Source organism: Hemicordylus capensis, chromosome 1 (genome assembly GCF_027244095.1).
Source record: "Hemicordylus capensis ecotype Gifberg chromosome 1, rHemCap1.1.pri, whole genome shotgun sequence".
In the NCBI taxonomy this organism is placed as follows: Eukaryota; Metazoa; Chordata; class Lepidosauria; order Squamata; family Cordylidae; genus Hemicordylus; species Hemicordylus capensis.
In genome coordinates, this window is record NC_069657.1 from 201,852,038 (window position 1) to 201,879,848 (window position 27,811).

Consider the following 27,811-nt stretch of genomic DNA (forward strand, 5'->3'; position numbering starts at 1 on the left):
TACACAGTGTAGAACAAGTAGTAGCTTTGCTGGATAATTCATGTCCCTGTGTGCATAGTGTAAGTGTATGTTGTCCACATCCTTTCTTTGTGGTTGCCTGTTCAGTAATTCCCATATAGAAGCAGCATTTGCACACATATTTGCGCTAATGCTGGATCAAGACATTTTTAAAACCCTTGTAGTATTATCAGGTATTATAGCCATGAAATATAATGACATTTTGACATTTTGCAGTGCCTACAATACATTGTACAATGTTACTGCAGAAAATACCCTAATTCCTTGATAATATTGTTAACTTTTTCCTCATTGTGCAAGTGGGCTTGCAGAGATGCAAAGCAGCACATTTTGTCAACCGGGCTACGTAAAGCAGAGTAAAATGTTTGATATTGTGAGACTTAGGGGGAAGAAAGAGACAATTCAAAAATATTTGGTATGCTTGCAGGATTTATATTGATCTGATCATTGAGCTGTGACAAGAGTACAGCAACAAAGACCCTAATAGCTTGTCTGTGGTAAACACCATTGCTTTAAAAAATGTTTCCGTTTTAGCTTACATAGGCTTTCACAGAAAACTTGATGCCAGTAATTGCTGCACCCTCAGATGACAGTCTTTCTGACTTGATAGTAATTATGTCATAATCTCTCTCCATCATTATCTTCCAGGGCATTTCTAATTCATTAAGAATAGAAGTGTAGCCTGGGTTAAAAAAAAAAGAGAGAGAGAAGCAAGGCCAGAGTACGCATCAATTTGCCTTGTTGAATAAACCAAATTAATTAGCATTGTTATCTCAGAATTTTATAGTAATGAAAACTGTCACATGTATATTACTCCATGCCAGTATTTTTGTGATGCTTAGAATGGTATTTTCTTAACACTTCTAGATAGTGTGAAAGCAATGTAACATTTCCCCCCATCCCCCATGGATACTTCTGTCCATATCGTAGAATTTTCTTTGGCTGAGTTTTAGAAGAGAGTGGGAAACTGTTGGCATGCTGCTAAAGAGCTCACATTAGCAAAGGGATGCTGAAGGAGTGTGTCTTGCAGTTGGAAACTGAATATGGTTTTGTAATCAGAGCTCCATATTTATTTTGAGACATAACTTATGATATATGGCAGTGGCTTTCAGGAGGCAAAATGGCAGCTAAGATGCCTCAAACTATCACCGTTGAGCTCAGTAGTAGTAATAGTAGTAATATTCTGGGGATGACCCTTCTATTCTTTACAGTTGCAATAATTGTCAGTCCTCCATTAAGCAAAGAATATAGACCTATTATTCCTTTAATAATCAAAACCATATGTATGCACTCCCTGTATTAAGCCAGCCAAATTATATGAATGAAAATGCTTTAAGTGGTGGGCAACTACCCCCCTAACAATCTGTAAATAATGCTGTTCATTTATGTGGTATTCATGGGAGCAGTTAATTGCTCTGAAAGGTTGTATGTGCATAAAGGGAAATGGAATACACTGTACAAAGTTCTTTCTAGAGTAAATGCAAACATTTATTTTCCTTGTTGGTTTCTTCTTCTTTGTGCTATCGTTGCTATACTTTTGGAATAGATTTGTTCTGTCATTCTTCTGAGCTTTACTCACACTTTATGTTTAACACTTGTACAATACAGTGTACACAGTAACATATACACAGGTAAAATTATTCACATGTTGTGTTGCGCTTGGGAAACTTCCTATCTGTACTGCATTTGAAGGGGCCTGTACCCAGGTACAGTTTTAACATGAACAAAAAGCCATGTATGTACAAACATCTGAATGCATGTTCAGCATAATGGCTGAATAGATCACCGATTGTTTAATATTATACTGTACAAGCGTGGTAATAACCCCTAACCCCTGCAAAGTGAGCAAAGAGACACCTTTTAAAGTGGCGATTTTCCTATACTTATGAGGGGGAGAGCAACTGACCCTATCCAGTCCCAGCACAGCGTCCCTCCAGTGGCTGTTGCTGGTGTCTATTTAGATTGTGAGCCCTTTGGGGACAGGGGACTGTCTTATTTATGTTTTATTTTTCTATGTAAACCACTTTGAGCATTTTGTTGAAGAGCAGTATATAAATATTCATAGTAGTAGTAGTAGTACCTGTGTATTAAAGGTATTCTAAAGGTAACAAAAAAACTGTCTGTTCCAGTAATTTCTGCCTTTGCCTTGCAACAGGGTTCAAACTCTGTCCATTGTGAAAACTCTCTATTTATCCCTACCCTCTGTTTCCTGTCCTTCAGCCAGTTAGCAATCCACACATGTACTTGTCCCCTTATCCCATGACTGCTAGGTTTTCTCAGGAGTCTTTGATGAGGAACTTTGTCAAATGTTTTTTGGAAGTCCAGGTATACTATGTCAACTGGATCACCTTGATCCACACACTTGTTGACACTCTCAAAGAACTCCAAAAGGTTTGTGAGGCAAGATTTACCTTTGCAGAAGCCATGCTGATTCTCTCCCAGCAGGGCCTATTCTTCTATGTGCTTTACAATTTTATCCTTGAGGATGCTTTCCATCAATTTGCCTGGAATGGATGTTTAGCTAACAGGCCTGTAATTTCCTGGATCGCCCCTGGATCCCTTTTTGAAAATCGGTGTTACATTGGCTACTTTCCAGTCCTCCAGTACAGAGCCTGATTGCAGGGATAAGTTATATATTTTAGCAAGGAGGTCAGCAATTTCACGTTTGAGACTCTTGGATGGATGGCCCTGGTGATTTGCTAGTTTTCAGTTTTTCCAGGCAGTTTAGAACATCATCTCTTGTCATTTCTATCTGACAGTTCTTTAGCCTCCATCCCCGAAAGGCCTGGTTCAGGCTCTTTTCATTTGGACAAGCCTTCCAATTTCAGAAGGAAGTCTTCTTCCCTATTATGGCTTCCTTGACATTACATGTTAGCCACACTGCCATCCTCCTAGGCTTAGTGGTACCTTTCTTCCTTTTGGGTATACAGTCTAACTGGGCTTCTAGTATTGTGGTTTTGAGTAAACTCCATGCATTCTGGAGCAAAGTGACTCTCCTGATTTTTCCTTTCAGCTTTCTTTTCATCATACTCCTGATTTTGGAGAAGTTTCCTCTTCTGAAATTCAAAGTGTCTGTGTTAGACTTCCTTGGTGATTCTCTCCCCGCATGTATGCTGAATTTGATCGCACTATGATCCCTCTTCCCTAAAGGGTCGATGACACTGACATCACGCACCAGGTCCTGGGTGCCACTCAGGATTAAGTCCAAGGTCACCTTCTCTCTGGTTGGTTCCAAGACCAACTGTTCTAGGGCACAGTCATTGACCGCTTTGTCATTACCTGACTGTGAATTTACCCAGTCTATGTGTGGGTAATTGAAGTCACCCATTATCACTGCTCTGTCTCTCCTTGACACCTCCATGATTTCCTTCTGTAACTCCCAGTCACTGTCAGCGTTTTGATCCAGAGGGCGATAGCACGTTCCCAGTAGCACGTCTCCTTTCAGGCCTTGTATTGTCACCCACAGGGTTTCTGTGGAGGACTCCAGTCCACCTAGGTTTTCTACCTTCTTAGACTCTATCCCTTCTTTAACATACAGTGCTACTCCATCTTCAAGGCGCCCCTCCCTGTCCTTTCTATAGAGTTTATATCCAGGGATCACAGTGTCCCACTGGTTCTCACTGTTCCACCATGTTTCTGTTATGCCCACTATATCTATCTATTTCTGTATCAGCAACCAAGCACTCCAGCTCACCCATCTTGGCTCGGAGGCTTCTGGCATTGGCATATAAGCACCTATACACTGAATCTCTCACCTGCTATATGCTGTCCTTCTTCAAACTGTTGGACCAGCTGGCACAGCCTTCTGTCTGCTCTTTATGTGGTTCTTCTGCTCTGTCCCCTTCTGTTTTATTTTTCTTGTATACCTCTTGAAGAATGTCAGATACCTCCAGGTTTGTTGTATCAATTTCTTATTTTTTGTTTTTATTATAGCAACTGCTGTGAGGTACTGATTCTGATGAGTCTTTAATATCATTTAATTTGCATAGGACTGTCAGCTTAATATACATACTTGAAGATTGTAAACACAATGATGAGATCACAGCTGTGTATTTCCTGAGACTTCTTGACATTTTGCATGCTGCAGCATTCATTTGATTGAAGAGCACAGAAAGATAATGCCTGTTCTATGTGTACCTAAAAAAAAAAAATTAGGCCAGCAATCCAATTTTAAAATCAGATTATTCAGCAATATATTTGGCCTGCAGCCTTGACTTTATCAAATATCTAAGGCTTTGAGGAGTTGGGTCTAGTAATTTGTACAAATGTAGGGCATGATTCAGCTGAAGCTAAGCACTTTAAAGTCCTATTAATTTCAATGGCAGAGTATTAAGCATGTACTTACTTATTGAAATCAATAGGATTTAAAAGTGCTTAGCTTTGGTTAGATCATACTCTTTGTTGCATAATAGTGATGGTGCAAGAGGTTGGTGTCAATAAACAGCAACTAATCTTTCCTTCATTCATATATATTGGGTTCCTTGCAGTGACTAAAATATCCTTACATTAGTTTATTTCTGAATATAGTAATCTTGAAGGACAAGTATAATATCATTGAGGGCCAGTGGGAGAAGACTAGTTTGCAGGTGTGAACTTCATTGGGGTTATGCAGCTAAAGTACTGTGAGGGTTTGACAAGTATACTGGTCTTAGTACTCTTTCCCAGAAACATAAGACATTCATGGAGTTCTCTTATCCTCTACCGCTTCTGAGACTACATCACAGCCTAGTACTAATTCATAGTAATAAAATGGCTTTCATGGTCTAGTAGTTGATTCCAGGAGGAAAGGAACAACATCATTGGTCTACATGTTAAGCCAGCAGATGTTTACATGTATTAGTAGGTAGATATATGGTTTAATTTTTTTAAACTCAGGCAGTGACATCTGGTTCCTCTGAAAAACCATACTGTGTCTGGAAAACAACTAAACATGTCAGTTGAACTGTAATTATTTATTTATTTACTTATTTACTTATTTATTTTTTACATTTGTATCCCGCTCTTTCTCCAAGGAGCCCAGAGCGGTGTACTACATACTTGAGTTTCTCCTCACAACAACCCTGTGATGTAGGTTAGGCTGAGAGAGAAGTGACTGGCCCAGAGTCACCCAGCTAGTATCATGGCTGAATGGGGATTTGAACTCGGGTCTCCCCGGTCCTAGTCCAGCACTCTAACCATACACCATGCTGGCTCTCAGTAATAGTGTTGTAGGATGGCAAAATAAACTTTAATTCATTCAAAAGGGTGTTATGTTGGGCAAACACCTGATAACACCTGGAGCTGTCCACATATTATTCATGCTGGGTTGGTCCCATAATGCATAGTTGATGTGGTTGGCTTAGAAGATCATCTGCTTGTGTGTACGTGTATTGGGTTATATCCAGGTTGCCACTTCTTTGCTTCTCCCAAATTTGTGAATAGTGTTGTTGCATCTGATTGCACCAATCGTGTGTGTGTGTGGCAGAAACACATGGGCAAATCATCATGTGAAACAACACACCCAGTCCACTGCTAAATATGATGATCTGCAGATTATGATTCATTAGTGATTTATAGCTGCAAGCAAACTTTAAACTCTGGGAAGAACATGGAATAAACTCCAACACTGTGACAAAAGGAGAAACTGTTCCCAATATTCTATTATGTATATATAGAGCAACACAAAGGTGTGCAAAGGCTTTGAACAATGTAGATCGTACCAACAATAAGCAATCTAGGCAAACTGTCGATGGAGTTTCTATTCACAATCCAAAAATGATGGAGCTAATCCCACCCACACACCCCAAAATAGGTTTGATTCTTTTCTGAAGCTCTGTTGGGTTCGTCAAAATCAACTGTACAGGAGAATCCCATTATTCACGGGGGTTCTGTTCTGTGGAGGAGCCGCTGATACCAAATTAGCAAATAACAGGGCATTAGAGCAATGGGAATCGGGTGCAAAAAACCAGCCAAAAACTGTCTGAAAATTGTGGGTTTTGTCCCCGTTTTTGCCCCAAATCATCTCCAGATGACCCCCGCAAAGTGCCCTACTGTGCTGCAAAGTGCCCTACCATGCTGAAGCCCAGCCAAAAATAGCAGTTTTTGCCCCGGTTTCAGTGATAAAACAGCTCCCAATCACTCCAGCAATTAAAATTGTAGCTGGAAATGTTCTCTAATGTCATTTCTGGCCATCCCCAACCTGCAGATGCATGTGTTTAACCCTTTATTTGCTGGGTTTTTCCCTAATTAACCAACCGGAGATATGCGAATCCACGAGTGCTGGACCCACAAATAGCGAGGTCCTGTAATTTTGAGGTAACTTATGTTTTTAAAAACTCTTATTGGACTGCGCTTCTGAAATACATTTGCACAAGACTCTTTGGGGAAACCATATGTTTGTTCAGTTTATTATTTCTTCTTTGAAACTATGTGCTAAAATAGCCTTTGGGTCACACTGCACTCCATGCTAAACTTAGGAATGTGTTATCAAAATATTTATTTTAGTCTCCTTTTCTGAACCAGCATTACTAAATGATTACTAAAGTCCATCTTGAATAATTGTCTCAGTCCTGATAAAATATTTTTGTTTGATTTCACCAAAGTTGAACAACTACAACAGCAGTGTAATACAGACACATAGAAAGCAGAATACTTATTTCCACTGTTCAGACTTCAATGTGTATCTGTTTTCCTACATGGAAATTGTTTCTGTCTGGGAAGAAACATGTAGAAGCTCTTCACACAAGCAGTGTGGAGAGCCTGCAGGGCTTGTGCGGGGAGAGTGGCTAAGCCCGCTCTCTCCGCACATGATCGAACACTTAGCCCTGGGTGTTCAGATTGGCCACCCGCATGACTACCAGCTCCGTCATGGAGCCGGTAGGGCATGTGGGGTTTGGGGGCCTCCTGGTCCCCGGAAGTCCCAGGATGCCCCGCACAAGTTTGGAGGGTATCCTAGGGAGACCCCCAAGACTAGGAGGCTTGTTTTAGTCTCCCAGCGGGGGTCTCATTGGAAGTTGACATGGAGCTGCACTGTGGCAACTCACAATTGCCAAAATGAGGTTAGCAGAGCACTCACTCCACTAACCTCATTTAAGGGGAGGGCTACTTTGGTGGGCTAGCCACTAGAGAACCACCGGGCTTGCCCATGAACTCAGTGGTTCTCACGATGGGGGAAAACCAGGCTGGGCTCTTTTAGTCCAGTTTTCCTCCATCGTGAGAATAGCCTCATAATCTGTGAAACAGCCCAAAAAATGTGGGGTGGAAAATTTCCCCACACTTTATTAATCTGGTGGAGATAGTCTGGCCTATTCCCTGCCCACCCACCTTCTTTCCTTGACCAACTGTTGCCCAGAAGGAGGAGGAGATGGAGTTGCTACCTACTTGCCTCCCTTTCTTCCATGGAAATGTGGGAACAAGCCAGGAAGAGACTGGTAAGGAAATGGGTGGCAAGGGTAAGCCACTTCAAGTTCTCCACCATCAACTTCTCTACTGCATGTCTGTGACTGACACATCAACAGCTTTGACAGCAGCAGGGGGGGAAAGGAATTTGTTAGGGGTCTAGTGAGGTTCCTGGTGGCCAGGGGACAAAGTTAGGCAGGGGACCCCCAGTGTTGAATCCACGCCCCCTTAATCTGTGATCCCCCCGATTAATTATGGGTCTAGATAATCAGTTTCTTCCACGACTGCCTGGCAGACTAATCCGTTTCCTAGTGCATCAGTGTCATTGCTCTGAAAGCCTGGAGTAATGTTTGGCCCCAAAGGCAGATACCATTGCTAATCACAGGGTATTTTGTCCGAAGACGTCTAAGTTTTGAGCAGTGTGTTGCTTACCAGCTGACATCCACTGAATTGTTTGCCCCTGCTGTCTGAAGTACCGCAAGTAAGCATGAGACTTAACGTTTGTATCACTGCAGGATTCCCTCATTTAACTCATTCCACATTTGATGACAAAGATGAGCAACAAATGTTGTCTTCCCACCCTTGCCACTAAAGAAACAAACATTGAGATTTTAACATTAAGGTTTCTTCACTATATTTCCATGTTTTCACTATGTATTCATGTAAATTAACTATCCTCCATATACTGTGTCCACAACATATTGATTTTAGCTTTTCAAAGACCAAAGCTGTGATTGAACACTCCTGTTCGAAGAGGAGTTGTCAGTGGTCATGACAGACAAGAGCCCTTCTTAGATGCTCTTTTAGGTTTCGCTGAACGTTCACCATAGCAGCAAGCTCCTCTAGCTATCTGTGCACATTCGCTGAATGTGGGTAGAGAGCCCCAGCATGTTTTATGGAATGTACATAAATCAGAGGAGAACCCTTATACAGTGATGCCAACCCAGTATACATTTAGTTAACCTTGATAAAATGTCTGGAAAAGGACTAAGGCCTCTGGGGTAGAATAAAATAAAGAAATCATTATCTTTTCCATAACAGAATGAGGGCAAGTTTATAAGTCAGGCAGTTAGTTGGTCTGGTTGATAGCACACTTCTTTATATTTCTTTGTCTTTATGCAAGCTGATGTTTTGAAGATGCTCAGCTGATGCTGATTTGATGTGCTAAATCATATGTACTCAAGTTCCATATTTTGCTGATCAGAGAAGGCAGTTTTGACGGCAGTTTGTTTTAAGGAGGAGTGAGAACATGACATTGCATGTACTAGATTAAATTGACGGTTTAGCTTTTATTCCTGTTGAATTGGATACTAGTGAGTGCATGTTAATGGGGTTGCATATTAATACAGAATTACTCTATTGTTTATCAGTTTCATACTTTAAATCCTAGAATACCCCGGGTGCATTTTTGTTTGCATGCTAGATACAAAATTATAGTACTAAATAACCAGATGTTTTAATTAGGAACATAGGAAACCGCCATATACTGAGTCAGACCATTGGTCTATCTAGCTCAGTATTGTCTTCACAGACTGGCAGCAGCTTCTCCAAGGTTGCAGGCAGGAATCTCTCTCAGCCCTATCTTGGAGATGCCAGGGAGGGAACTTGAAACCTTCTGCTCTTCCCAGAGCGGCTTCTTCCCCTGAGGGGAATATCTTGCAGTGCTCACACATCAAGTCTCCCATTCATATGCAACCAAGGCGGACCCTGACCAGCTCTTCTCTCCCCTCCCCTCTCTCCTCTTAAACAATTCCAGAATACTATCCCTTTATTTCTTTAAGATTTGACATAGCTGAATACTGTGGACACGAAAAAAGTTTCAGTTGATTTGTTTTAATTCCAATTTGCAATAAATAAACAAATAAAATTAAAGCCTTATTGTTTCTCATGGATTACCCTGAATCCCCAGGATTAGAGAGGAAGGTAAAAATAATGCAAAGTCATTGCTGACTCAACTGTATCTGCAGCCAAACTAATGTAACAGTGGTATTGCAATATTAGGGAGCCTGGAAAAAATGGATCAAGTGTGTCTGTGTGTCTGTGTGTTTCCTTTTTACACAAGTACTGTAAGAAAACACATTAAAGCTGTTCTCACAAGCAGCTTAATCCAGGCTAGGACAGTCCAGCCTGGGTTAGGCTGCTCATGTGCAGCGTCGGGATCCATGTAGATCCTGGTGCTGCCTGTCTGCCTAATCTTACTCTGAAGCCTGGCCTTTAGCTGACGTTAAGGGTGCAAGCGCACCCTTAACCCCAGTGCTGGAATCGTGTGTGTGCGAGTGCACACATAGACAGGCGCCTAGAGTGCCCATCTCACAGGAATATTCTCCAATGTAACACACTCATCGCATGGTGCATTGTGGGATATTCAGAGGCCAGGATGCATCATCCTGGCCTCTGGAGACCTGCCATGCTTATAATAGAGCGGACTGTGTGGGCAGGTGGCTTGCGCGCTGAAGACAAGCTGAGCCGTCATCTGGGGGAAGGTAGGTTGAACTCAGCCTTTCTCCCCCACCCTCCCTGCCCTGGTATTGGTCATGAAAATGACCTTAGTGTGTATCAGTAATCTGTTGTTCTGACGATCAGCCAAAACCAGCCTAAGAAAGCCAGCCCAGTCTCGGCTCATTGTCAGAACTGCCAGGAACCATGCGACTCCTGGCGGCAATCCTGCTTCCAGAGCCCGCCTTTAAAATGAGGTTAAATGAGCAAGTACTCCCTTAGCCCCATTTTTTAATTGTCTGCCAGTCCCAGCTGCTTACAGCCGGGTCTGGGAGACTGCAGGACTCCCAGACAGCATTGGGGGAATCCCCATAATGCACTGCGCGCGTGTGTGGTGCATTTTGGGAGTTCCGGAGGCCTCCCAGCCCTATAACCTCCCTACTGCCAGCAGCAGCCGGCCATTGTCTGGGCAGGCAATCTGCCTGCCTAGCAAAGTGACGGAGATCCTCTGCGGGGGGTGGTAAGCTATTTGAGGCTTCCTCCCCTGCCCTTCAAGCCCATTCTCACGGATCGTGAGATAGGGTTCATTGTGTATGTGCTCATACTGTTAATTTGAATAATTGCAAAGGTAATGTATGCATAGTTTAGATAAGTTTATACCTAACATAGTATACAGAGAATTAGTTGTTATTTATTACATTTGTTTCCTGCTCTTCCTCAAAGAAGCTCAAGTTTGTGTACAAAGTCTCCTCACTCCCATCCATTTTATTCTCTTAACACTTGTGAGATAGGTTAGACTGAGAAAGAACGAAAGGGCCAGGGTCACCCAACGAGCTACATGACCAGTTGGGATGAGGTCTGTCAGTCCTAGGCACGTGATCAGAGTCTATTGGACTATTCACACAGTTCTCAAAATGAAAGTAGGAAGCAAGCAGCACAGGTTTGGAGGCTCGTGCAAACCCATACAAATCCTTCCAACCCAGCCTCCTCAAATCTGGATAGCCCAGCTTGCGTACCTTGGTATTTATCGAGGTAGGATGGAAACACACTTTGGTCCTTTCCTAGAAATTCCTTCAATAGGGCAGGGCCCACTTCCAAGCCAGGAATGGGCTGCAGCCTATAGCAGAGCGGGAGGTGGAGTTAATTCACTCAGAAGGAGGCGAGAGGCGGGGGGGGGGGGAGGAAAGAGCTGAGCTCGCTGTAGTCAGCGACGGGCTTTCAGAGGTATAAAAGGGGGGAACTCTTCCCTCCTTGCCCTGCCTCTGAAGCCAGCCACCACCACTGTGGCTGCGCCCCATTCCGGTCTTTTAGGGCACAAAAGGGGGGGAACTTCCCCCTCACCCGGTCACTCCCCCTCCCCACAGCAGCTACTGTCACCGCTGCCGTTCCTTTTAAATTAAAAGTGAAGTAAAGGAGGAGGACTTTCCTCTCGTGCCCCCCCCCCCCCCCGCCCAGGACTGCTGCCACCGTACAGCAGCTTCTTTATTTTTTTACGGCGGCAAAAGCCTTTTTGCCTATAAGCGGCAAAAAGGTTAATCCGCCCCTGCATGCTGGGATAGCTCTTTCAGGCTTTGGAGGACCCAGCTCCCAAATTCAAAAATGGAGACAGTGACTCGTATGTGTGCTGGGTTTGCAAAGCCAAACAGAGGTTCTGCTTTTCTGTGGGCAAACAGGGTAGGAACTATTTATATCCACAGACCACCTCCAGAGGCTTATGTGAAAGGCCTTTATGAGTGTGCCCAAAGGAGTGGGTCTCCCATAAGGCAAGGTGAGGCAACCACCTCAGGTGAGCACACCACAGGGTGGCAACTACAGGCACCCCACCTCCAGGTGTTAATTCACCTGCCGGTTGTTGCTGCCTCCACCTCATCTCTGCTGCCAGCTCTATTCTTTGTGCAGTGTTCCCCTTCTGGCCCCACCCTCACAAACCTGGTTCAGAGGCTGGTGCTGATGTTACTCATCTCTCCCCTGATCCTCTGGGAGCACACTCTGCCCTGGGTCCAGTGCATATGACTGCTTGCTGTGCCAGGTAGACAGCATGTGTGCATCCAGGTTTGCTGGGCCCCATCTCTCCCTCACAGTGCTGGTAGTCTGATCAAATCAAAGGCAGGAGTACTTTGAAAGTAGTGAGCACAACACTGGCCCTCTCTTTGCTGATACTGTGCTGTCAACAGCGACTGACCAGTGATTCTCTCCCATACTCTGTTTCTTCTAGCACAGGAGTGAACTAGTGTGTGCATGTTTTTGTCATATGGTCTGGGAACCAGCAGACAAAATATCACTCGAACTCGCCCTGAGAATGGGTTTCCTTGGTCCTAGTCAGACACTCAACAACTACACTGTATTTGAACTATATTGTTCAAAGACTGGGGCAAATGTGGCAGATATGAAGTGAGTAGGCTGCAGATAGGCCATTGTTAAATGCTGGAGAGCATTACCAGTGCTCAGAGCTGCTGAAAGGATTTTCTGTGCTTGGTATGCTATTTTTATTCATTTCACCTTCCGAGGGTAGTCTCCAGCCCCTTGACATCTCTTCTGATCTCTGGGCCTTTCACCATAGGAATAACTGTATCTTTCTGTCTGTGGTCTTGTCAGTGCTTCCTAACTATAGGCTGAATCACAGAAGATTTCACTGTGCTCCGCTAGGATGTACTGTAAGTTATGTAGCTTCAGCTTACCACATTGAAGAAAAGGCCAGAGCAAGGAGGTGAAAAATGCAGCTTGCTGATTTTGCTTCTCTTCCCATACATCAAGATGGAGAAGAGGCAATCAGCATTGACCAGGGATATAGCATTTTTACTAATGTTTTAACAAAGTTGTGGGCAACAGTGCTTCTTTTGTTTGCAATAAAATGTGCACCCTTATATTGACTTCTTTTAAATTGAAAAATGAAGCTATGTGGAGATCAGCAGTTGGTGTTCTTGAGCTTACAGTATATAACACAGATACGCGTAGGAGATGTTGCAGCATGATATATCAAAGAAAAGCTTGTCATTAGAGCTGCCTCATCCTCTGAAGTCTTGTATTAATACTTGTTTACCACATCATGGTTCAGTATATTAGAGGGAGGGAGGTGGGAGAAGGTGAAAAGGATCCTCTTTGATTTTGCATGTCTCCTACCACTTATGTTTCCTACTTTTTAAGGGTGTGTAAAAATAATTGGTTCATCATGGCAGAAACGTCAGTTGATAAGACTCAGAAATGAAAGAGAAGGCTTCTGTCCTTTCTATGTCTTGCTCAACATGACCCCCTTTCCCCAAAGGATCTATCCTTTTCACTTTTGCTTATGTTTCTTTAACTGCCCATACACATGGCTGCCTAGCGTTTTGGGATTTTGGGGGGCACTTTTGAGTTTCTTCTCCTCTCCTCTTAACTTTCTCTAAAGCTTGTACATTATGCTGGGACAAAATTGCTTTCCGGCTTTGTCAACTGTCATGATTTTGTCACTGTAGCCCAGAAGATTTGCCATTGTATCCTGAACCATAAGCTATCTTTTTCCAGATAGGAAGATGTTGAGATGATTCACAAAAATTCATAAGGTTTGTCCCAAGCTAAAAAGGCCAATTTCCAGTGGATTTTACCACATCACCACTGTGTCAGCTACATCTGAGAAAGCTGAGGTAATACTTGGTATTCACTTGGGTCTGCAGTTCACATGCGGCATAGCAGAATGGATATGGCTGCTTGCCAAGCTGTGGTAGCTATGTTGGTGCAAGTCACACTGCATGCACCTAAGTCTCTAGGACCTGTGCATTTGCAAGATCTGGAGAGTTGTTGATTGCATAAGTTACTGTACAGTTTTGAGTAGTGGAATGTATATCTATGCCTATTGGTCTATGGACTTTGAGAATGCCATAGTTCTTTTGTAACTGTTAAACAGGGTTTAAATAGTGGGTTAACTTATTAAGAACACATTCCTTTTGGTTCCATGGAACACTACACCACCCTTCTATGAATGTGAATTAGATCTAATAACAGAGAATCTTTCATCTTTAGTGTCATCTGACCTAGGCTGCTTTTCTGTACATGATTCTCTTCTTGCTGGAGTCTAAGTATTGGTTTCCCCTTTTAAACATAGGCTGATTTTATATCCTAGTGACAATGTTTTAATGACTGGCTCATTCAGCAAACCTGTGTGAAACCAATTGGGAACTGGGGGCTCTTGTTATCTGTTTTCGAGTTAGAGCAGGCATTGTCCTCTAGTACCAGTCCTGGCTGCCTTCCCTGGTGGCTGTACTATGGTACAGTATTTGCAGGCACATTTCTATGGTAAGTCAGTTTTCTTCTTTTTTTAGTAACTCTTAAATCTGTAGGTAGTAAAGATAAAATATTCTCTTTCCTGTTAAAAGGACATTTTAAGTTTATATTATATTACATTATATTATATTTTAATATGGCTTTGGAACCGTTTGTCTCCCCACTTTTTTTTTTCAGATACCGAGTGCCAAATAACTGCACTTTCCAAAGCTAACTTGGAAATCTTACAAAATTGTGGTAATGTTTGAGGGAACAGGTTGTCTCTTGAAAAAAGCTTCTGTTGTGTTCCAGAAATCCATATCCAGTTAAAAAAGTAAAAGGGGCTGCATTTTATTGTTATAGTTCAAAGAATGCTGAGCCAGGTGTTCTGAAGTTCAGATTTTAAAAGCTTTTATTTAGTTTGCAATAAGTAGTTCATCAAATAAGATTTTCTCTCCAGATAAAGTTCTGTATCTTTATTATAAAAGACAAACAGATACATTCTGTCTCATTGTAATAAAGGGCTACTTAGAAGTTTGATTAGGAGGAAAAGTCTGAAAGTGAGCACTCTGCCCCCCCCTTTTTTGGTAGATCAAAATCTACAAACCAATACTTCAACCTGTTTTAAAATGTTTAAAATTTGCAGATCCTCATAGAAAACAGTGGGAAAATGTTTTCTGTTCATTGGAGATGACAAAAATAAATTTCCTGAAACAGAAGTTAGAAGTCCTTTCTGGGAATATCCTGCTGTATGTAGAGCAATGAAAACACTGGTCACGAGCAGAGTCTACTTCAGTTTGTAAAGTGGCTCCTGTGTATATAGTACACTTGTCTGCTATGCTATTAAAGCAAGTCAAGCTGCATAATGGCTAGTTGTCATTATATAGAAACCCGCACAGCAGAAGCTGTTTTACACAGGTCAGAGCTCAAGAACACTAGTATAAGCTATTCAGCAGGAAAGCTAGCCAAGGCACAAAACAATTCTGGATGAGATTTGTGAGTGCTTGTTCTGGAGAGCTGATTAGGGTTGGAAATCATTTGAACAGCTCTATCACTCTGACAAGCGCTAAAAAAACCTAAAAGTATCCTTGAAAAAGCAAATGCTTTAGAACACAGGGAAGATCTGTGAGTAAAGGCTTAGGGGGATATTTTTGTTTTTTACATCTCTGAGAAGCATCAGAAGTTTTTTAGCTTCTGTCAGTTTTTGAACATTTGCTATTGGTTCTTTTCTAGGAAAACCTCAGTGACAAAACAAGCCTAAGTTTGCTCTTTCTTTAAATAACCTAAAACTAGCTTGGTTAGACAAAGCACTAGTATGTTGTGCCTTTAGTGTGGCATTCCTTAAGAAATATTTTTAAATGATTGGTAAATATAGAACAGAACTGGGCTTCACACAAAAGCTAGTCTTAATCAACTTTACTATATGCTTGAGTCTCAATCTGGCATGACTCATAAGAATTTGAAATTTGCAGAGGGTAGAAGGTGGATTCTGAGCTACTAATGTGATTCATCTGTGCAGAAGCAAATATGATGTCAGTAAGGGTGGATGAGGAAGGCAATACCAGTCAAGAAGCAGGAGAGGAGGAGAAAGACAAGGCACTGCTGCCTCTTTATACCATACAGATTGACGTAATTGAGAATACTCTGTACTGTTCTGAAATTTCAAGCTGGCACAAGTGCAAGGAGACACTCTGCAGGAATAATTTTGCTAGGCTAAACAGAATATTGAGAGGAGAGTCATAATGTATTTGGACTGCAAAGCCAAAAGAGTTATTGAAGCTTAACCAAAAAGTGTGCACACAACTGCGTGGCTATGATTGAGTTTAGACTGGACATAGGAAATTTACAAAATGAAGGGAAATGAAGGTCTGGCAAACCTTTCCCTCCAAATGGCAATAATGGGGGAAGAAAATGACTCTTATGCAATACTGATAAGATGTTTTAGTCACTTACAAAGATCTTGAAAGGTATAACAAGTACCTTGTTATATAAGATAGAAGGATAAAGAGATTGTAAGGAGCTGTCATATGCAAGTGCCTGTGTATTATGGGTGGAGAGGTAAAACAGCATTCTATCATATCATTTCATATGACCTCCCCTCCCCTGATGTTCCATTATTTCTTAAAGCTTTTCTTTTGCACTGTTCATGCTAGAACATGTATTTTATAGCTCATAATCACCTGTTGAACAAATGTGCCAGTCTTCTAGTGAATCGATGGGAAAATGGTTAACTCATGAGAAGCTGAAAAGCATGCAAGAAACTGTAACACCATGGTCAGGTCTCTCCTCCCATATATTTACAATTGGAGATTTGCTAACTATTAGTGAAGCCAACACGTATGTTCTTATTAAGAGGGATTTGGATAACTTCATAGAGGAGAGGTCTATCAACGGCTACTAGTCGGAGGGCTCTAGGCCACCTCCAGCCTCAGAGGCAGGATGCCTCTGAGTACCAGTTGCAGGGGAGTAACAGCAGGAGAGAGGACATTCCCTCAACTCCTGCCTGTAGGCTTCCAGCGGCATGTGGTGGGCCACTGTGTGAAACAGGATGCTGGACTAGATGGGCTTTGGGCCTGATCCAGCAGGGCTGTTCTTGTGTTCTCAACAATGACTTGATTTCTTCAGGAAAGTTCTATAGAGTTGCAAAATGTTATAAAGTAAGAATTATTCCCTTTTTAAAAAAATGATTGTTCCCAGCTCTAGCTAATAATCAGTGGGGTTTTATGTTTTTCAACTTGAGCAAATGTAAACCATGTGCAGACAAGATGCACTTTAGAAAAGCCCACAGCTTTGGAATGATGTTCTGTATTTTGATAGGAAGTGGTTTGAGCCAAAGGGAAGGCTAGTGTGTGTGCCCCTCTTATATGCATGTTTTTCTTGAGAGTTCCTTATATGCAACATGTGCATGGACGTGCTGCTGTTCCATTGTCAAGCATTTTTTAATTCCTCAAGCTTGTAAAATTTAAAATAAAAAAATTCTTAGTAGCTGCATCAATCTGAGTTGAGATGCACAGCAAATAAATACTAGAGCCTCTTCAGTTACAGAGTTGGTCCTTAGAGAATGGGACTGAATGGGAAGCTCCTTTCTAAATTATCATCTAAGCTGGCAATTTGGATGCATTGGAACTCTCATAATTACCATGACTGTTTCATTGCTTCTGGAAGTCTAGAAAAGTGTGCATAATCATGGAGGCAAGCGGCATCAGAAAGGCAGATGTCTTGTTGACCTCCTGTCATCAGAATCTGATTATCGTTTTTTTGACCTCCTCCATCCGTTTGAGGTCATCATTGATAAATTCAGTCTTAAACCTTAGAAGTCTCCCCCCGCCCTGAGCTGACCTAATTAAGTGAACTGAATAGGAGATGTTATAGGTTCTGTGCTTTTTACTAATATTTTCACAGTTAACTAGATGGATGTGGCATTTTTTGAATATGGAATAGAAAAAAGCAGTGGAACGGTACACAAATCAGCACTGTGACATCAAAACTAGGATATTCTGTACTTCCTTACTTGGATCCCACATGCTTTTAAATCATAACTTTATTTATTTATTTGTTTGTTTGCTTGTTTATTTATTTATCTATCATATTTATATACTGCCTGATATGTTTATCTCTAGGCTATCTACACAATTTAAAACACAATAATGATAAAACAGAGTAAAAACAATTACCATTTTTACCTGAATCTAAGACAACTCTGAATTTAAGATGATCTCCTTAAAAAGTAGAGCGTAAAGACAGGTTATACCCAGTGGCGGCGGCTGATTTTGGGGGCTGGGGAGGGAGCGGGAGGGAAAGGAGCCAGGCAGCCCTAATAGTAGGCAGATCCAACCCTAAGTTTAAAAGAAGTGAATCACCACCCATGGTTTTCTCCATTGGTAAAGCTGCTTACTTGTCTCAACCAAAATCTCCATCATTCACACCAACACTTGGCAGTTGGCTATTTAGTGATAAATTCGCCCCTTGGTTGGCTGTGAGTAAAGGAATCCCGCTCTTAGAGTGTTTCATGGTAGGTGTCAGTGTGGAAAGTAGCAATGCCCTCTCACTCTAAGTCCCCCTGCCTCTTCTTCCCCTCAGTAGCTATATCCCTTTTCTACCAGCATTATCTCAATTTCTCTCCCACCTTGAAATCTCAGCCCTCTCCTCCTCACCTCATGCAGGAGTAGGCTAAGAAGATCGAATGAGATGGGGAGGGGTTTGGAGTTTTGAGAGCCTATTTGCAGTTAGCACCTGCAGTGCATACTTATGTTTCACACCACTTGAAAGTACCACAGTGTATTTGGTATCTGGCCACACATAGAGCGCACTAGATTCCTTTCCTCTCACAAATGTGGACATACATGCTTTTTTTTTTTAAAGCAAGCCTTATTTCTCCCTTTCTCACAATATAAACATTTCTGGGATATGCCCTTAGGCTGCAGTCCTATGCACACAGCAGTTACTTGGGAGTAAGCCACAATGAGTTAATTAAAGCTTTACTAGGAACTAGCTTAACTTGCGCAGAGCATTTGCACGCTAGTACTTGATTGCTCCCCTCACCCCCTGCCACAGCCTCACTCATCTCAGAGATCTCTCCACCTTCACCTGAGCCGTATTCCTGCTCCTCCTCCTCCATCTCGTTGCTTCCATCCCCCTCACCGCTCTTGGTCGCAGCTGCAGCGTTGCTGGTGCCTGTTGGCCAAGCTTTAGCCCCCTATCCCCAGAAACCTCCCCACCCTTACCCTATCCTCACCCCTGCTACTCCCGCCAGGAGCAGCAGCCGCAGCAGTGGTTGACCGGGCTCTTCCTCGCTGCTGCCACCACCATGGCCACTCATTTTCCTCAGGCTGCTGACAGGCCTGGACCTGTCCCTTGCCTGCCTTCCTGCTTCCCTCTGCCATTGGCCTTGATAGCCCCAAACAGCAGCAGTGGTTGACTGGGCCCTTCCTTGCAGCCACTGCCGCCACCCTAGCCACTCGTTCCCCTCAGGCCGCTGACAGGCCCAGACCTGTCCATCACCCACCCTTCCTTCCTTCCTTCCTTCCTTCCTTCCTTCCTTCCTTCCTTCCTTCCTTCCTTCCTTCTTCTCTCTTTCTCTCTCCTCCAATCACTCTTCCCCTCTGTCTTTCTTCCCTCCTCTCTCTCCCTCCCTTCCTTCCTGAGTTAATAGATCTTGTTGATCTTGTTTCCTCATCTAATTCACACAACAGCAGCCTCCTTCTCCTGAAGGGGCTCTTTCCTCCCTCACGACCCCTCTCTTCGCAGACCCCTGTCCACTATCCCTTTAGATAGATAGATAGATTCCTCTCCTCTACAATCAAGAACATCTTCCAACCAGTAAGAGTTGCAGCCCAACTGACCTTAACCATCACAGGCTGCTCCTCCCATGGCATCCGCACTGCCCAATCACAATGGTGCCACAGGCTGCTCCTCCCTATCTGCATATGGAATCCTCATTGCCCAATCAGGTGCTTCTGCTCATGAACTCTCGCGAGAGCTGCCTCGCATGGCATTAGCCACAGGTATGCCTTAGAGAATTATATATATCAATAGATAGATAAGCTTTATAGAATTGGCTGCAGTTTTACGTAGCGATGTTCGAGCTGTCCCAGAATCGAGCTGGCTCACACTCAAAGGCTCATCCTTGAACCGAACTGGAGGGGAGCTGGTCTGAGGGCAAATCGAGCCAAGCCCCTGACTCGTGAGCTGGTTTGGTGAGGGTGGGGCAAGGTAGCCATCTTTTAGTTTTATTTAACAGTACCTTTAAAAGGAAACGATGGCGAGGGCTCCTTCCACCCCTGCAGTTGGCCTCCTAAATGACTGGCTGGCCACGCTCTGGTTCTCGGGCAGCAGTGCAGCTGCGGGGGCTCCTGCCACCCACTCCCACCCCCCCAAATGACTGTCTGGCCGTGCTATGGCCCATTTCGTGCTTCTGTGCACATGCGTGCGCAGAGGCCCACAGCATGGCCTGCTGGTCATTTGAGAGGTTGGCAGAGGAGTGGAAGGAGCCTCAGTTATCATTTTTGCTACAGCAGCAGCTTGCTTTTAAAAGTACTGTTAAATACAACTAAAAGAAGGCTACCTTTTCCCTCGCTCTACCCCTCGCCTGCTGCATTTAGCCCTTTACTTGTAAAGGGGTATCCTTGCCAGATTTCCCTTTACAATTATACCCATCATACCCCTTGAGCCGGCACCAGGCAACTTGATTCTATGTACATCCCTAGTTCTATGCAACATTTACTTGAGAGAATCCTTTATCACATTTGAAAATAAAGCCATATAAATCACAAACCTATCCAAAGAACTTACACCAAGGACCTCTCCTTTCAATACTACTAACACCAAAAACAAACAAAATGTAAAACACAAAATAACCAATCAACAGCAAAGAAAACCTGGCATATAGAGTGGTGGAGCTACTTGATTATTTTTTACTGCCTGGGCATTTTCCAGATTACCTGCTACAACAGTGTTACTTCATGCCCCCCAAGTGTGCTTCCGTATTGCCTGTGTTTCAACATCACAGTCCCTGCGCTGTCAGCAAGGTGCCATTCATATTTCCAATGCCACCTTTTGAGTTTTATTTCTGTGTTCGAGTCCTATAACATCTCATGTGCGGCACAAAAAAATAGCTGTATTTTCCTGTTTTACACAAGCTAGAAAAGACTGCTCCCCCTGCTGGTGGCTTTGCACAACAAACAGTATCAACCCTTTATTTGAATGTGATCTGATAAGCTGAAGCATTTTTCCACTGTTGCAGCAGATAATCTGGAAAGCACCCTGGTTTCCATGCTGTGCCTAAGAACATAAGAACAGCCCTGCTGGATCAGGCCCAAGATTCATCTAGTCCAGCATCCTGTTTCACACAGTGGCCCACTAGTTGTCACTGGAAGCCCACAGGCAAGAGCTGAGGGCATGCCCTCTCTCCTGCGGTTACTCCCCTGCAACTGGTACTCAGAGGCATCCTGCCTTTGAGGCTGGAGGTGGCCTATAGCCCTCTGACCAGTAGCCGTTGATAGACCTCTCCTCCATGAAGTTATCCAGACCCCTCTTAAAGCCTTCCAGGTTGTTGGCTGTCACCACACCTTGTGTCAGAGAATTCCACAAGTTGATTATGCGTTGGGTGAATGCTTGGATGGTTGCCATCCAACCCTGGCGATTTGCTAGTTTTCAGTTTTTCCACGCAGTTTAGAACATAATCTCTTTTCACTTCTGACTGACAGTTCTTTAGCCTCCATCCACGAAAAGCCTCGTTCAGGAACAGGTATATGCTCAGTACCCCTGATCATCTTGGTTACCCTCTTCTGCACATTTTCCAGTTCTACAATGTCCTTTTTTAATTGTGGTGACCAGAATTGTATTCAGTACTCCAGGTGTGGCCACACCATAGTTTTGTATAAGGGCATTATAATATTAGCAGTTTTATTTTCAATCCCCTTCCTAATGATCTGCCTGTTCGGTTGCCCATGAAGAGAAGGCAATAATCTCAGAATTCTTAAAAAATAAAAACACATTTCTGCTTTAAAGACACCCATATTTCAAACAGGACACGTTTGAAGTTGATCAGTTAGTAATTTCAGTCAACATCTTTCTTTTATTTGGAAGCTGTAACCGCCACACCACCCCTGTCTCTTTCACCCTCGAGAGAGGTGAGAGAGTAAGAGAAGAGAAGCGAGCTAGCAAGAGGTTGCTAAACGTCCCAGAAGAAAAGGGAATGGGAGCAGCTGCTTGCTTGCTTGTTTACTTGTCGGTGAAAGAACTATCCAGAGGAAGTGCCAGTCCACCATGTCCTCCACTTTCCCCTTCATTCACTACATCTCTGAATTTTGCAAAGATTTGCTAGTGCCATTTTAAAAAGGAAAAGGAAAGAGCTCTCAGCAAATGCTGGAGAAATCCAATGCCTCCTGAGGGCTTCGTCAGAGGGATGATTAAGGAGAAAAGAGCTGGCTTCCCTCTGGAGAACCAAAAGCTGTTAAAAAGTAGTCAGGTCTTCTACCTGTTCTGAACTCCATTTGCTTGCAGAGTGAGTGCCCCCATTTTGCATATAGATCTCCAGAAAGTCTGCTCAGCATGCTTAGAATGACCCTGGGAAGTCAGATGACTGAGCTAGCCTTGTTTGCTGGCTATTGGTCAGAATAGGTGCCTGTAAGCTATTCTGACTTCTGATTGGTTAGGGTCTGGCCTGATCCCTGTCCACCCTTAAGTGGGGGCGGGGGGGGGGGAAAGTAAAAGGAACATCTGATTGGTTCTGAGGCACTAAATATGCAATTTGGGTAGTGACTAAGTATGATACTTACTTCATTTGGGGGCAACAGATTCCACTGAACACTCTAAGAGGGTGGAAATAGTTTTACAAAGGAATTTTGGAAAAAGACCAAGAGCCAGAGCCATTCACTGGCAAGCAGTAAAAATGCAAAAGCAGCATTCAAACAAGAGAGACAGACATACAGAGGGAAAGACAGAGAGGAGGAGATGGTATATTTCATGAAAGAATGGGAAGCTGGCAAGAATGTGGGGCTGGCAAGGAGGGGAGCAATGCCCCCTTTGCCTCAAATGAAGAGCCTGCTCTGGTTATACCTGCATTTATTGAAAGAAACAGGACTCTGAATTTAAGACAACCTCCTGATTTCTAATATAGATATAGATATAGAAAAAAACCTAGTCTTGGGTAAATAAAGTAAAACAATTCCATAGAATAAAAACAATTAAACAGTTTAAATTTAATTTAATTAAAGTCTGAAAAAATAGGTGTGTCTCAAAAATAGCAGTCAGAGATGGAGATTTTTACAGGGAGTGTATTAGAAAGCCCTGGGGCAACCACAGAGAAGGCCCAGTCCAGAGTTGCCACCAGACAAAGCAGTGGCAATCATAACCAGACCTCCACAGATCATGTTAATAGGCACAAGGTTCATGACAAAGAAGGCACTATCTTAAGTACACTGGACCCAAGCTGTTAAGGGTTTTATAAGTAATAACCAGCACTTTGTTTTTCAATCGTAAACATATCAGCAGCCCGTGCAGTTCTTTTAAAATCTGTTCCTAAAATAGGTATATGGTTCCTTCAGGTCGTCCCCACGACCAGTCTGGCTGCCACATTCTATACCAATTGTAGTTTCCAGACTATGTACAAAGTCAGCCCCATGTAGAGTGCATTACAGTAGTCAAGCCTGGAAGTTACCAGCATATGTACCACTCTTTTAAGGACATTTACCTCCAGAAATGAGTGTAGCTGACGTATCAGCTGAAGCTGATAAAAAGCACTCCTGGCCACTGCCTTAAGCTTAGAAATCAGAGAGAGTTTTGGATCCAGGTGCACCCTGAACCTACGTACTTGTTCTTTTTGGCGAAGTCGAAGCCCATCCAGAACAGGCAGAGCTAAACTATCTCTTGTGTCTTGACAACCACAATCAGTACCTCCTTCGTATTTGGATTCAACTTCAGTTTATTATCCCTCATGCAGCCCATTAGGGCCTCCAGGTAGGCATTTAGGGATGTTATGTCATTTCCTAATGAGGCTGATATGAAGAAATAGATTTGGGTGTTATCAGCATATTGATAACTCCCTGCACCAAATCTCTTGATGATCTCTCCTAACAGTTTCAATTAGAAGTTAAAGAATATTGGAGACAGTATGGAGCCTTGTGGAACTCCATACATTAGTTCTTGTTTTGCAGAGCAACAGTCTCCAGGTGACACCATCTGGAATCTACCAGAGAGGAAGGAATGGAAACACTGTAAAACAGTGCCACCCAATCTCATCTCCTTCAGGTTACCCAGAAGGATACCATGGTCGATGGTATCGAAAGCTGATGAGAGATCCAAAAGGATCAGCAGAGTCACACTACCTCTGTCAGTTGGAGATCATCCATTAGGCTCACCCCATAATCAAACCCCAATGGCCTGCTTGAAAGCCCATTTGAAATGGGTCTAGATAATCTGCTGAGAAACGTGCAGCAAAAAGGTTGGCAGGCTAATACCAAATCAGTAGGTGACATCTACTTCCATGCTATCTCTTGAACCTCTCAGTATTGATTGGTACATTATCTAATAGGGTTTCTTGTACCAGCCAGTCTGTGAAGACAATACTGAGCTAGATAGATCAATGGTCTGACTCAGTATATGGTAGCTTCCTATGTTCCTACTAAGGTTGCATTTTTATGCATGAGAGTGAACCCATTGAACTCAGTGGGATTTACTTTTAAATAAATTTGTATAGGCTCAGATTGCATTAGTTGTATGGAAGAGATAATTTTGCCAGTTCTCATAAAGGTGTTGTGTGGTGGGACAATTTGCACCTTGGAGAATCTGAACACTTAGAGCCCATAGCTTCTTATTTCACAGATCCCAAGCCCCAGAGTTCTCTTTCCTATCCACTCTGTTCTGCTAATTACTCACAGTAGAATATTCATAGCCAGGCAGAGGCCTCCCCCTGTACAAGTTCCATGATGCAGTAGAGAGGGGTAGTAGCAGATGCCTGCAGCCACAAGCTCTAGCCCCCACGTTTCCCCCCAGGAAGAAGTTTGAATTGTCTGGAAACCCATATACAGCAACGGCTTGCTAACAACTCCCCTTTTGCCAGGCAATCAGCGAGTGTCAGAGAACAAAGGAAGGACTGACCTTTAAGTAATAACCAGCAGCCAGAGATTTGAGGAGTTTTTTAGGGGGGAGGGAATGAATTGAAAAGTTTTTTGGAATAATTTCTGGAAAGTTTTCAGGAAAAATCTCATGCATATATCCCCCTCATTTGCATATCATTTGCATTATTTCCCCCCCTTAAAAAATTATCATACAATTTTTTCTGGAAACTGAAATAAATTTTACTACAGTAAAAACGAAATCAAACAAGTTGTTCTAGTAAGAATTAATCAGCCTACTTTCCTTTCATTGTATCTGCAACTGGACTAAATCTGGTTCAAATTGAGGTCCACAAGATAGATCTCTTGCACCTAAAATGTTTGTGTGTCCGCCATCTTGAATTGGGGTGGATAACATCATTGCAAACTACGCCATTGAGGTGTCCCTGTGAGTCACTCACTACAACTGTACCAAATTTGGTTCAAATTGGTTAGACAGTCTTCAAGTTAGTGTACTTGCACCTCAAAAGATTATGCATCCACCATCTTGAATCAGGGTGGGTGACATCATCACAAACTATAGCATTGGGGCATCCCTATGTGTCCATTCAGCTGTAGCAAATTTGGCTCAAATTGGTTGGACTGTCCACAAGTTAGTGCACTTGTGCCTCAAAGGATTATGTGTTCACCAACTTGTGGATGACATCATCACAATCTATGCCATTGAGGTTTCCCCATGTGCCCCTACAGTTGTAGCAAATTTGGTTCAAATCGGTTAGGCGGTTAACAAGTTAGCCCACTTGCGCCTCAAAATTTTACATGTCCACCATCTTGGATCGGGGTGGATGACATCATCACAAACTATGCCATTGAGGTGTCCCTATATGTCCCTACAGCTGTAGCAAATTTGGTTCATATTGGTCCAGGTGTTGCCAAGTTGATAGGGGCAGGGCTCATGGACACACACACAGAATATCTGGTGACCTCATAAGCCTACTGGAAAGTAGGCTAAAAACACCTCCACCTTATTAGTTTCCCAACATCATGACTGAAATGTTTTTCAAGTAGTCAAGCAGAAATTTTAGGAATGGACAATTTTCTGGAATCCCCCATATTTTATTTTTTTGTGGAAAAATTACCGCACACCTCTGCCAGCTGCCAAGCACAGAGAGCTGTTGAAACAGTCCATACTACACATATATATCAGTGTCCATTTGAAGGAAACAATTTCCCCCCAAATATTTCTTGAAGAATGGAAGCTACAGCAGGCAGCACCAGGAGCTTCCTAGTGCCTATGCAGTACAGTGCTGGTGGTGCTGGTGGGGGAAGTGTTGAGACCTTCCCTGGGGAAATGTTGACTTCACCAAGGCAAAGCTCACTTTCCAGCTTGTCTGCCAGCAATAATGATTCGAGGTGCAAAAAGGGAGGGGAGAGCAGAACTGGAACCCAAACCTCCAACTCCACAGAACAGTTACCTAACTGTCAACATAATAGGAGCAGGACACATGATGGAGCCGATGTAGTTTCTTATGGGCCCAGCCTGTGATGCTCTCTTCCCTCTATGCAGCTTCATATGAATCCAGCCAGGACTGAAACCTGCCCTAGTTGAACAGTGAGAGTTTACCCTCAATAAGGTTCTTCTTTCAGAATTCTGTGGACTATCAAATAGGAGTTTTAATTGCTCTCTCTTACTTTCCAGTTGGTGTAATTCTCATATCCTTTCAGTTCTTTAGAGTGCCTCAATCTTTATTTCTTTCATGTTGCCGTAGAAATGGAGTGTAATCCTGAAATTGTCCCCCTGAGGTGGAGGTTTATATGCTGAGGCAGTTGATCCAATGTCTGTAAAGTGATTGATTCACTGTTTTGCAAAGAAGACAAATTGCTCATTTCTGATGAGCATGTTATTAAATCTCCCATGTTTTGCTGCATTATTGAGATTATTTTTAATCACATTTCTGAATCTGCAGTATTTATAGCCCATTGCTTCTGACTGACAAAAGCAGAATTATTAATTCACTGCTTGGGAAAAGATCAGAAATACACAGTAGTAAATGCGACATTGTGCAAAAGAAACAGTGGTTGGTTGTTTATATGTGTTGGCCTGCTGCAACATAATAATGCACTTTTGTGAAGTGCAAGATGTAATAGAGCTCCATTTCCAACCATAAATTAGCTCACCAGAACGACCTCCTAGAATATTAACCAGCACATAGGAGAACTTTGTGAAAGGGCCAAAACTTGGTGGTAAAGCACCTGTTTTGCATGCAGAAAGTTCCAGGCTCAATTCTTGACACATCTCCAGGAGGTTTTACACACGGGGCTTATGCCCTGAATCTTATTCAGGAGAGTGTGTGTGTGTTCACACACCAGCCAAACTTACCCTGAACTCCCGTCGAGATCCTGGGACCCACTCCACACACAAATTTGGCTTTGTGATGTGAATTCTAAGTTATCTTGACATATGTCCAGGTTTTTAAAATGCTGTTTTCAAGCTACTTTTCCTGAAAACGCCAGAGCAAACAGGGAGAGGCGCTGACGTAAAAAATCATTAGCATGATGAGAGCATGCTCTCTTCACAAATGCAGATCGATTTCTGCAGGGGACACTCTCTCTCCCCCTCCCCCTCCCATTGGTTAGGAAGAAAAACACTGTTGTCTGCCATGTGTACTTGTTTCTAGAGTAAACTGAGAGCAGAGGGGAGGGGCTGCTTCCCTCAATGCCGCGAGTGTACTTCGTGGTGACTTTGATCCACATTTAACCCGAAGCCTGAAGCCAAGTGCTAATATCTCCCATGTAAGACAGGGAAAGACCCCGGTCTGAAACTCTGGAGAGCTGCTCCCAGTCAGTGTAGACAACATTGAGAAAGATGGGCCAGTGGTCTGACTCAGTATAAGACGGCTTCCTACGTAGTACACTATCTTGAGCCAGTGTTAGATAGTGGATAGAGAGTGAGGAAATATTTTCTAATGTTGGAAATATTTTCTAGGATGTGTAATAAAATGGAATGCACATATTGATTCCATAGACCAGCTTTTGTTTATACATTACATATTTCAGAGAGTGGCTTACTATTGATCCAATCTATCATCTGTACCAACAAGTCCAGTGCATATTTAAACTGTATAACATTTGTTCTTTTGAAATGTCCTCATTAAATAATATAATTCTTTGTTGCTATGTAAACTGCT

The 27,811-nt window shown here is 42.9% G+C and overlaps 1 protein-coding gene across 12 annotated transcripts in view; it reads left to right on the plus strand.

Moving 5' to 3' along the window:
* Window positions 1–27,811, plus strand: part of OSBPL6 (oxysterol binding protein like 6) — a 186,576-nt gene that overhangs the window by 51,873 nt on the left and 106,892 nt on the right. The window contains exon 1 of one of the 12 annotated variants that reach the window (XM_053268331.1): window positions 10,285–10,459. The exons of the other annotated variants lie outside the window; for them this stretch is intronic. The gene's annotated coding sequence lies outside the window, so the exon portion shown is untranslated. Of the gene's footprint in view, window positions 1–10,284; window positions 10,460–27,811 lie in introns of those variants that run through there. 12 annotated transcript variants of the gene reach the window in all.